The sequence below is a fragment of the Stigmatopora argus genome, chromosome 1 (assembly GCF_051989625.1).
Source record: "Stigmatopora argus isolate UIUO_Sarg chromosome 1, RoL_Sarg_1.0, whole genome shotgun sequence".
Classification (NCBI taxonomy): Eukaryota; Metazoa; Chordata; class Actinopteri; order Syngnathiformes; family Syngnathidae; genus Stigmatopora; species Stigmatopora argus.
In genome coordinates, this window is record NC_135387.1 from 4,600,110 (window position 1) to 4,613,044 (window position 12,935).

General features: G+C 39.9%; 2 protein-coding genes across 3 annotated transcripts in view; one reads left to right on the forward strand and one right to left on the reverse strand.

Moving 5' to 3' along the window:
* The window catches only part of LOC144079002 (cadherin-4-like), a 248,095-nt gene that overhangs the window by 58,311 nt on the left and 176,849 nt on the right, over positions 1 to 12,935 (forward strand). The window lies entirely within an intron of this gene.
* LOC144079136 (cadherin-like protein 26) overlaps positions 11,480 to 12,935 on the reverse strand; it is a 233,655-nt gene continuing 232,199 nt past the window's right edge. The window contains exon 20 of the transcript XR_013301463.1: positions 11,480 to 11,491. The gene's annotated coding sequence lies outside the window, so the exon portion shown is untranslated. The remainder of the gene's footprint in view (positions 11,492 to 12,935) is intronic.

Below are 12,935 nucleotides of genomic sequence, written 5' to 3' on the forward strand. Positions count from 1 at the left end.
ACAAAGAATACTGAATTGCATTACGAAGAACACCGTGCCCACTGTGAAGCATGGGGTGGAAACATGCTTTGGGGCTCTTTTTTTCTGGAAATGGACCAGGATGACTGATCTGTCTAAAGGAAAGAATGAATGGGGCCATGTATCGAGATATTTTGAGGGAAAATCTCCTTCCATCAGCAAATACATTGAAGATGAGACGTGGCTGGGTCTTTCAGCATGACAACGATCCCAAACACACAGCCAGGGCAACAAAGGAGTGGCTTCGGAAGAAGCATTTCAATGTCCTGGAGTGACCTAGCCACTCTCCAGATCTCAACCCCATGGAAAATCTGTGGAGGGAGTTGAAAGTCCGTGTTGCCCAACGACAGCCCCAAAACATCACTTCTCTAGAGGAAATCTGCATGGAGGAATGGGCCAAAATACCAGCAACAGTGTGTGAAAAGCTTGTGAAGAGTTACAGTTATTGCCAACAAAGGGTACATAACAAAGTATTGAAATGAACTTTTGGTACTGACTTCAGGCCAGAGGCGGGGGACACCAATTCACGCCCACATTCATAGCTAGGGTCAATTTAGAATATACAATCAGCCTACCATGCATGTCTGGGATGTGGGAGGAAACCGGAGTACCCGGAGAAAACCCACGCAGGAGAACATGCAAACTACACACTGGTGGACCAACCTGGATTTGAACCGAGGTCCTCCACTGTGAGGCCGACGCGCGACCACTTAGCCGCCGGGCCGCTGAATATATTACTATTCATTCATTCATTTTCTGAACCCCTTATTCTCACAAGGGTCACATGGGGTGCTGGAGCCTATCCCAGCTGATTTTCGGGCACGAGGCAGAGACGCCCTGAATCGGTAGCCACCCTATCACAGGGCATGATGAGATGGATAACCATTCAAGCTTAGCATGTATGTTTTTTGAATCTGGGAGGAAACCGGAGTAGCCAGACAAAACCCACACTGGCCTTGGGGAGAGCATGCAAACTCCACACAGGAGGAGCAACCAACCACTCAGCTACCGGCCCCCCTGCAAAATATTACTAATGAATGCTAAAAAGTTTAAAATGAAGCAAACCGCTTGACTTTCCGAGGCTTGAGTAGATAAATGTTAAGAATGTAAGGAAAATATTCAATTATCCAACCAATCAGACAAATGACGCTAAATTGTCTTTATGAACAAATTAGAAAATATATTATCTTCAGTTGCCCACAGTGTTACATAAGGGTCAGATGATATTTTACATCGACTCGCCAACAAAAGCATATTCTGCTAAAAAGTTCCTGCTGCTACCCTCAGCATTACTCCAGATCAACAATATTAATGAACTCCAAATATTAGTTTTCTCCCTAATTACTATGCAGGCTGCTTTTGGCTTGAACCCACTTCAGTCCTTTAAAAAAGAGGCCATGCGAAATGTTTTTACTTGTTTTTACATAACGCCATACTGATTTATGTGTTTCTCATTGTCACAAGTAACCATTTACTATTCTTTGTGAGTGTTCACATCAAAAATAAAATACGGTTGGACAAGAAGTTTGGCGGTCTTCTTAAAGACATGCCTCTTGTTAAGTGCAAAGGTAGTAAATAAAAAGATGACCATCATGAAAGCCCATTCTCTTTAAAGAGTGGTGCTGACCTTAGGCCGCCAATCCATTCACAGATTACTCTCAGCACTCTGATGCCACCTTCCCTTATTACACTAGATTTGTCTTCTAGCTCTGTCTGCTTTTTTAGTTTCTTAAAACCGTACATCAGGGTTTTCAGAAGTGCTTTATAAGGTTGTGAATGCTTATCTTTGAATATCACTAACAGCACTAGACGCCCCCTACGTTTTCACTACCCAGCAATTGAGTGAACGATAAAGGGTTAAATAGGAAAATATATTTAATTGTTTACTCTTTGGCTATCTTTCTACAATTAATCAGGGATGTACGTCTGTGTATGTACTAATTCATTCATTCATTCAGCTTCCGTACCGCACATCCTCGTAAGGGTTGCGGGGCCTATCCCAGATGACTTTAGCGAAGGTCACACTACACCCTAGATCAGTCGCCAGTCAGCTGTAGGTCAAACGAAGAAACAGACGACCATACACACTCATATTCATACCGCCATTGAGCCCGCGCCGAACTCAGGCGAGTGAACCCCTACAACATCAAGCCCCTTATGTATGTTCTATATATGGAAATTATTACTATTAAAGAGCAATTAAGAACAAACTGTCAATCCACTGTTTTCTTTCACATAAACAACAGTAAAAATGGCATGGTTCTTTGTCCAAATCAGTTTGTGGTGGACGCCGAACCGGTCCACAGATGAAGATGTGATGTCTGTGTGTGCTGTTGTTTCAAACCTTTTCTCTCCCACACAATCCTTTTTTTGTCTTTGGTGCACATCCCCGAGGGAGTCTATAAAGAGAGCGAGTGCAAACAGGAAGCGCTAATGAAATATGAAGGGAGGAGGACTTCTGCATGATTCCTGCCAAGTACCCCCTGCTGTTTAACTCCACAAGGAAAGCGGGCCCTTTGAGAGAGATGATTGAATGCGTATTAAAAAAACAGAAAAAAGGACACTTTTAAGCATAACAATGGTTTCCCAGTATTGTTTTTATATTGTATTTTTTACACTTTTTTAAAACTTTGCTTTTAGTGGATTAGCAAAGAAAATGTCAAAATGTTTCAAAATGTCAATGCAATTACAGAAACACAGCTGGCTTTCAACAGATGCCCTTTTACTGTTACCAAAATTTGACAGTTTCTTAAGTGTTCACTCTAGTGTCGTTAGTATAAATTGGATGTCAAAGTTTCTTATATCATTCAACGCACACTAATATCAGAGCTGCTAACTTCTCCAGAATTTCCAGAGTTTATAGTAAAAATAGCATGGTTCTTTGTCCAAATCAGTTTGTGGTGGACGCCGAACCGGTCCACAGATGAATATGTCTAGTAACCCAAACTCCGGGACTCCCGACAACCTCCCGATTATATATATATATATATATATATATATATATATATATATATACATATATATATATATATATATATATATATATATATATATATATATATATATATATATATATATATATATATATATATATATATATGTATGTATTTACAGACGCTCCCCTACTTACGGAGATACGACTTACGAACAACGGTACATACGAACATGTCTGCAAATTGCGTTTATGTCGAAAAATGTTCATAAGTTCGATTTTGTATTTTTTTCCGAGTAGTGCTTCTTTCCGCCGCTAATACCGACGCCTGGCGCTGTGAGGGCTCAGCTCACCCAGCATCTACCTTCTTCTGTCCAATTCGTTGCAATGCGGAAGTGCGTGAACGTATCTCCAGTGCGCAAAGAACCTTTTTCATTTGTATCATTAAATATCTCGTGCATCCATTATTGAATATGGTTGGTAAAAAGCGAAAGCCTTCTATTGAGGGAGTTGCAAGGAAGAGGCAAGACATTTCATTTGAAACGAGTGGCAATAATAACGAAGCTTGATGCGCGTGAGAGTGGTGAGCGTTGCACATATACAACTTGAATCGTTCGACCGTCAGTACCATTTATAAACAGAAAGATCGAGCAGCAGGACCCAAATATTGAACGTTGCACAAAGTTTGCAAATCAATTGAATGATGCCATACAGTGCTACCGCATCATTTATGATGAAAAAAAAGAAGAAAACTGTGCAATCGTCGTTAAATCGCTTCTTTCGGCCAGTTTCTAATACATAAATCTCTCTCTCTCTCTATACAGTACTGTACATATTCTCTCCATTTTATTAAATGTTTTTTTCAGTACAAACCAATGCGTGTTACTTATACAAGCCTTAAACATACAAATGCACTTATATAAACCTTCAATATACTTATATAGGCCTTAAACATAAATTATAATACAAAATATAGCACTGAATCAACTTACAAACAAATTCAACTTATGAACAATCGCTCGGAACCTAACTCGTTCGTAAGTAGGGGAGCGTCTGTATGTGTGTATGTGTGTGCACACGCACGCACGCACTCACACACACACACACACACACATACAGATCCGGCGAAAGTTTACATACACTTGGGAAGAACATGATGGCATGGCTCTCTTGAGTTTCCAGTTATTTCTACAACTCAGATTTTTCTCTCTGATAGAGTGATTGGAACAGATACTTCTTTGTCACAAAAACATTCATGAAGTTTGGTTCTTTTATGACTTTATTATGGGTGAACAGAAAAAAAGTGATCAAATCTGCTGGGTCAAAAATATACATACAGCAGCGCTAATATTTGGTAACTTTTTCACTTCAATTAGGTGCTTTTGGTAGCCATCCACAAGCTTCAGGCAAGCTTCTGGTTGAATCTTTGAGCACTCCTCTTGAGAGAATAGGTGCAGTTCAGTTAAATTTGATGGCTTTCTGACATGGACTTGTTTCTTCAGCAACTACTGTTGCGTAGTTCATGCAACTAACTTCATGCAGAAATGACTAAGCTAAGCACTGCAGTGTGCACTGAAGAAGGTATGGATTTTTCAAATCTGCAGAGTGTAATGCTTAAAACTACCACAAGAGAGCAGCACGTTAACATATTTCTGGTCAGGCATACTCATCGATAAACCTTGAAAATGCTCAAAGCTTGAGTTTACACACTTAGAGAAGGTAAATAAATTCTTTCATCCGACAGCTGTTTCTGGCGACCATAAAAAAATTCAACTCTCTACGATGCACGGTTTGGACAAACGTAGCGTGTGGATGTTAAGATAAAACATCCACCCATCCATAAATCACGCTTCATCTTTTCTATAATCCTTATAAAGCGTGATTTATGGATGGATGTGTGGGTGGGTGGGTGTGTGCACCTGGAAACTCGCCGGCGGAAATTCTTCCGAAAATGACGTTTGAAAATGACGTCAAATCAACCAGTTAGCCACGCAGTGCATTTAGGCACATCATGTAAAAACAATGATTCATATATCAACTCTGCTTTCAGCTTTAACAAATAAATAAAAAATTGAGTTTACACACTTAGAGAAGGTGAAGAAATTCAATCACTCGTCTATTAGGACCCGGCAGCCGTTTCTGGCCACCATAAAAATTTCAACTCTCTACGATGAACGATTTGGACAAATGTAGCAAAAGAATCCTAACACACACACACACACACATTCATCCATAAATCACGCTTCATAAGGATTATAGATTAGTCTTCACAAAAGGTGTGTGTTCTGCGGCCTTAGCGAGTGTATCGTCTAACTTGTAACTATGTGTAACTATGCCTTTCGAGTATCTGCATTCTCACCCTCTTGCTACTGTCACAATGAAATTTCCCGAATACAGGATGAATAAAGTTATCCAATCCAATCCAAATCTGTAGATAGACCAAAAAAAAAAAAAAAAAAGAAGAACAGAAAAACAAACTCTTGTAAAAAAGAGAAACAACTCATTGTAAGCTTGTCTTCATCAAAATCAATAAGTTATGGTTTCAGATCTCGGCTAAAAATTTCTGTATGGTGTTTTGTATGTTTCTGTGTGCATGGTGAAATTTATGAAACAAGGGCAGTTCCATAGGGAACCATATGAAACCTAATAATGTACAGTGGTACCTCGACATACGAGTGCCCCGACATACGAGTGCCCCGACATATGAGCAATTTGAAATACGAGTAAAATTTTGAGCAAATATTTATCTTGAGATACAAGACAAATTTTGATATACGAGCAGACAGCGGACACGAGAGGCTGCTCATAAGAACATCATGGGCACTGTCTCTCTCCCCACAACTCCCCCGTGTAATGTCTCTCTGATCGCAACTCCCTCGTGTAATGTCTCTGCGAGCACTGGGCAGAGCGTTGCATTTTTTCAGTGTTTTTTTCCCGTTGGTCATTGCGAATGGTGAATATACTACTTCTGGTCGTGCGTTATCGTATTGTGAGGACATTTGTGTGCATAAATTTAGGAATATTTTGAAGGGAATAAGAAATCATCTAGGTTGCATCTGAAAGTCAGGGGGAGGTGGGGCAAATAGAGCCAACCCGGCCGGGAGAAGAAAGGTATCAAAATTGAACACACAATTAGAATTAAGTTTAGTGTAAGGTTAGATTAAACTTATTTTTTGAGTGTGTCTGCATCATAATCCAAGTTTATTTAAATTTGTTTATGTTATGTTACGAGCGCGTTGCCGTGCAAAAAGCCCCCCCCCCCCTCTTTCTCTGTCCGTCTCTCTCCCCTCCGTGAAATCCGTCTAATTTTAATAATATTGAACACATTTTAGTAGTTTTAAACCACTAGATATTTGTTACTTAATAGTTAATAGATGGTGAATTAGAACAAATAAAACTGTTTTTCCAATCCAATATCCTGTCTTTGGTGTTTTTTCAGATGCTTGGAACAAATTGATTTGTTTTTAGTTCATTCCTATGGGAAACGTTCGTTTGAGTTACGAGAAAATCAACATAAGAGCTCAGTCCCGGAACGCATTAAGCTCGTATCTAGAGTCTAGAATCACTGTATAGCGCTAATATACAATAATCACTAAGGATCCTGTTACTCTTTTCCAACATGTTCAAAAAAGCTGTTTCTAGTGCTTATTAGTATACAACGTTTGTATGCATCAAGTCTGTTTGCCAACTTAGGACTTGGCCCACAGAGAAAGGAAAAGCGTGTGGGATAATGAAAGAATAAGTGTTATCTAACCTCTGCAGACTGATTGGATCTGGCGTCTGCGTTTTAGTTTTCTTTCTGCCTTGCTTTACCTCGACTTAGCACTCAATTCCATGACAGATTCTTGTGGCTACTTAAGTGCATGTGCTGCACTCACTGATGGCACCCTACTATCTTCTACATGGTGTACTAAGTTTCAATTGCCGTTAATGTTGCTCATATCCCATCACGATGCTCGCAAGGCCCAATGATTAACAAAGCGTGGTTTGGCTTAATATTGGTTGTTTAAAGCATTTGCATACAGAAATATTACAATTTAAAGGAAGTTAGAGGTGCCTTTATTTGGCAGACTCGTTTTTAACTGTTCAAAGTCTTTCCAACTTTGTCTTTTGCTTCATTATGGAACCATAGCTGCCCCTCATCCTCGAGATAAATTTTTCAAAACATGGCCCAAATGAATAATAATCATTCAAACCCCCAGTGCACACCATTAGCTCTCCTTACCTCTAACCCCTGTAGCCCATCATGGCAAAGGCTACTGGACTGAAGCCAATATCGAGTGTTAGGACATTATATAAAATCTGCTTGGGTGTTATTCCTATAATGAACAGCAGGTCCCTTTGTTTTTATATTGACACCATTTGTTGGCTCCACGTCTCAACTGTGCTTTGATGCCAGTATGCTTTTGTATTTTAATCATTGTCGTATATGACATTCCAATCAGAATAGTTCCATTTAAATTCAGGTTTTGCCTGTGACAATTTTTTTTGGTTTCACCTTTGTCAAAATGGGATTGCTCAGTATTGCCTCACAAAACAATGACAATGTAGTTTCTGAATCTGACTTTCCGTAAAAATGCGGGTAATTTAGCATAGTCAAAATAGTACAATTGAAAGGATAGTCTAGTATTTCAACCCCCCCCCCACACTTTAATTTTTATTTTAAATCAAGGAAAAGAAAAATAAGATCAAAGTATTTGTGCTCAGATAGTATAATTCCCAAAATATCACCAATCGTCTGCTCAATTGGAAGTTTTGTTTTACTTGTACTAACAGATCCTACAATATGGTCTATTAGTCATATATTGCTTAAAACTATCGGAACCTTATTATGCTGTGTAAACCAGTTATATTACTCTTGAATGCATTTTTATTGTCAATTTGTTTTGGCACCAGATGGACCACTCGTCACTTATAACCATTTTCTATTCCAATTTCAGTTGTCTTTGAATGACCCATTCTTTTGGGAGGGAGTCATCAGGAAAATTGGCTTTAGTGGACGGACCAGATTTGTTGATTCATTTTAAAGCTCAAGAGGAAGTGATGTTCAGTCAAGCATTTGAAACAGGTGTAAGAAAAAAGCCATGTAAATGCTAGAAAAAGTTTTTCCAAACACACGTATGTTTGAGACTTCAGCTATCATATTCCTAATGCAACAAGTCTGATTTGACTCCTCCCAAAGATCACCTTATTTGACAAGAAGTGTGAGGCCAAATAGTTGCTTTGTCACAAAACGACATATCAACTGATTGGCATGCAGGACACTCGTTTAGCCTTGACAACAGGCTAAACACGAATGTTGACCACGCCCAGGGTCCATGCATAAATACATTGAGTCCACACCTAAAAACGAGATTGCAAGATGTTTTGGTTAAAGGTGAAATATTATCAACAAAACAGATTAAATTCCAGACAATTAAGTTGCACACCATATTTACTTCCAAAAGCTTGACCTTTTAAAGGATTACTGAAATAGAAGGTGTGGGAGTTGGAGAAGAAGGACATACGTTTGTGGCAAAGAGCAGTGCAAGCCTAAATGAGACCGACAGCGACACATTAGCTTCAGACCTGTGAAAGTGCAGTGCGCGTAATTGAAGTGGCAGCACATCAGCCGCAGTTATTTGCAATTTGCAATACCAGCACTACAAACTCCTTTAGTCTACCTTCTTTCCTGATTTCTTTTATCACAAGCCTGCATACATTCTTATTTCTTTTGTTTATGTGTCGTTACTTCTCTCATCCTTTCTTGTCTCGTCGCCATCTGCAAGTGTTTTTACACTACTGGTATCCCCCGGGCTTAGTGTGGAGCATCACAGTTAGGTCTGACAGTTGACACCTGACTCGTCAGCTTTGTCTCTCTACCACAACTCCTCTAACCTCTTCCTTTGCTGCACCCTAAGCTAAAGCGACAGATAGAAAAGCTGTCAGCCAGCAAAAGAGCAGAATTAATTTGTTTAATTTCATAACGTTTCTTTTAATAACTGAACTAACTGTGTCACATGTCAACACACCCAGTGAATTTTAAGCACATGTTTTTCCCTGTGAGAAGGTGAAGTTGTAAAACAGAAAAACATTTGAAGAAAAATACAACCTACTATGCAGACGGAAGGCACTTTGCAACAAAGTCGTTGCAAAAAGACATTTCTCCTAAAAGGCAGATATACCGTATTTACTCGCATATAAGTCACTTTTGTCGGACAAAAAATGATGATCTAATCGAGGGTACGGCTTATATGCGCATAAAAACACAGCGCCGTGACACGATGACGTCACGACAAAAATGGTGGCCATGTGGTCAGTTTTTTCAAAATAGAGAAAAGATACAGATAAGACTCCAAACAAAATTTATTTTGACGTCTATGAATGAAATTCATGACAAAAAAGTGTCTTGCATAAAACGGAAAACTTTCCCGTCATTGCTCGCTCGGGGCACGGCCATCTTACTATAGTTAAACGTGCTCAGACTGGCCAGACATGAGTATACTTACTTGTGTCTGCTGTTGCTCACTCGGGGCGCCTCCGTCTTACCGTAGGTACCGTAATTACTCGAATATAACACGCATATTTTTGCTATATAATTAATTCCAATAGTTGGGGGTGCGTGTTATAATCAATAACTAAAATAAATTACAAATTTTCGATCGAAAAAAGCATTGTCAAACTCACTTTGACGCACGGACATTGTGCAATTTCCAACTTTGAATTCAAAATACACGCATATTAAAGATCGTCAAGCCTCACAAACATCACAATCCTGCATTAATAAGCTGGAAAGTAGAATACTACATTGTAGTGTAGTACGTACTTGTATTTAGAAATATGTCCAGCGGGGGGCAGTACATTCCCTTGTTACATGTGATAGTCTTTTCCATTGTGCATATCTTCAAATCATTTATTTATTCAATTTGTATGTTCCTTTTCTTGTTTGAGAATGACAATAGATATTTGAATTAAAACATGGTAGTATTGTCAATTGAAATGTAGTCAATGTTCAAGGAAGTCTAAAAGGTATTGCAACATAACATGTCTACATGATATGTTTGTCCACTCTGTGTATCATCTATTGCCCTAAAATTCAAACGCATAACTCCACCAACTGGACGACACTCGACACGCTCGTACCTGAAGATTTCTCTATCCGGTTTTGAACAAAACAATCGTGAAACGAAGAAAAAAAGGTAAGATTTCTGATTTTCGTCAGCGGGAAATTTTAGGTGCGCACTATATTCGAGTACTGCGTTTTTCCAGATTTTTTTGGCCCAAAATTACCTGCGTGTTATTTTCGAGTGCGCGTTATATTCGAGTAATTACGGTATGTGCTCTGACCATAGCGTTTACCATGACAGCACATCACAATAGTTAAGGCTGATCAAAGCTCTTGCGCTTGATCGTTAATATATAAACCTTGATATCTGCGTAATGTGTATGCTATTATTGCACCCAGAGACTTGGTGAAAACTACGTATAGCGCTATGGGCATATTTCCTGCTTGTGCTTACGTTACTTCCTTTTTTAATTTGTCTACGTGCAAACACCTCCTCCCTTTCGGAACACAGAAAGGAAACAATTGTGATTATGAAATAAAACAAAATTCCGCTTTGATTTTTTTTCATTTTATTTCTTGTTCGAAAATGACAACTATTGCAGTAATATATCAAAGCGAAATTGGACACTCTAAATTACCCCTAGGTAGTGAGTGTGAGCATGAATGGTTGTCCATCTCCAAACTATGAATAAAAGTGTGACTTGTAGTCCAAAAATACATTATTTGTATTAAATATTCACCACATTTGTGACTGTAAATAGTGTGAGAGCACTACATACATTTTCTGACACACAGACATTGTCCTTATGTCACAAGTGTGCAGAACCCAAGTCAGACATAATAAAGCAAGGACATGCAACATTTAACATTTCATAAGAACTAGGCCTCCTTCCACCAATGACAATGATTGCATAGCGTGATTGCATCTAGTGGGTCTGTCCAGCACTGCTGACATCCCAAAGCTTATCAGCAACTGAATCTGACAGGCACCAGGGAGAGAAGGTGAGAACAAATAGGTCCGGCAAATATCCACTATGCACTGTTCCATCCATCATGAACCCACCTGCGAACATTACCATCACACAATGTGGCACCACTCTTGTGGCTTCGCAGACTTCTTTCCTCTGAGCTCTGACAGTAGATGCCGAGCTTCTATTATTTTTAGATATCCTGTCGAGGTTACCAGGTGGAGAAAATTCACATAGCATCCACCTCCTCTTAGGCCACCTTGATCATTGCTAAGAAATGAATACAGTATTCCCTCAAATATCGCGGATTATGTAGACCAGACATGGCTGCAATAAACAAAAAAAAACATTAAATAGGATCACCCCTATTATTTCTACCATACATAAGTGTGTTTTCACGTCCATACAATATCAAAACGTGTAGATATTAGTTGCTACACAATTATATATTAGCGAGTCGGCCACACAGTTCTAGGGTTTCGATCCCAGGTCGGTCCTGCTGTGTGGAGTTTGCATGTTTTCTCTGGGCTTGTGTGGGTTTTCCCCAGCAAAGGGCACTGGTGAATGTAGTCCCGGCTCTGGAGCTTGGGTGTCGATAACCGTCCCACTCCTTTATCCTTGCCGCGGCGCACGCCGCCGTCTCCAGGAAAATGTCACGGCATGATCGTCGTTCTCCTCCACGATTTGGGAAGGCTCATGCCACTATGTCTCTGAACAAAAAGAAAAAGAGTCCCCGGCCATCAGCGTCAGCGGTTGGAATTCCATGTCGGGAGAGCGGCTGACGGAGGCCCCACTCTGCAGTGCCTGCTGGAGGTTATGGTTAGTAGGGGCTGGTTAAAACAACGACTTGGGCTCCGCCGCAGACCACCACACAGAGGTCCAGTATAGATGGCCAAACGCAGGGTTGGGCAAACTTTTCGGCCCGGGGGCCACATTGACTTTAAAAATTTGACAGGCAGGCCGGGTCAGCACGAGATACGATACATATAAAAAAACTGCATCCGTTTACAGTACATATGAAACATAAACAGAAAAAAAGGACTAAAGTATGAACATACTCATACCTCATCTGGGATTTATGGGGTGCTTTCTTGGTTTTCATCAGACTAAAGGTCTGTTTACACATATGTAGAGCCAAATAACACCAGATTCCTCCGTGCCATCTTCTGGATGTTTGGAAATTTGGCTGCACTTAATGAACCCAAAAATTCTGAGACTTTCAGGGAGTTGAACTTGTCACATTGGAGATCAATCAGTTCCAACTGCAACTCCTGTGGAACCGTTTCCGGGTCTTGGGAGAAAGGACATGACACCAGCTGTCAATTTTTCCAAAATCACAAAACCGACGGCAGAATTGCTCATGCAGGTCATCCAAAGATTTCCTGTATTTTTTTCACATGCGGGGGCCTCTTTTAACGCAACCAGTGTAGGGAAATGAGCAAATGACTTGTCTGATATTTGCTTGAAAAATAAAACCAGCTTGGTTTTGAAGGTGGAAGGTTTGCTTGCATTTCATGCACAAACTGTTTTTCTCTTGTAGCTTCACATTCAGCTTGTTCATGTGTGTCAGGATGTCCACAGTAAAGGTTAAATGTTCAGAAATGTGTCAGTATTCTCAAGTAGCTCCCACACACATTTACATACTTTTACTAGGCTAGTGCGTCATCTATCAGGGAAATGAGGGTATTGGATTGGATTGGATTGGATAACTTTATTCATCACGTATTCGGGAAATTTCATTGAGACAGTAGCAGAGGGTGATTAGACACAACAACAAAGCAAAAGCACAAAGCAAATCAAAGTAAATGGGATCATTAATAATCACCAAATCATATCATTAAGACAGAAAAGCAGCAAAAACACAAAACGAGCAAGAGTGGACGGAGCTACCGCCGCCAGCTGCCACTTGAACGGCGCCATCTTGGTTGTGGTAGCTAAAACGGATACAGACTCAAAAAGACGTTGTAAAGTT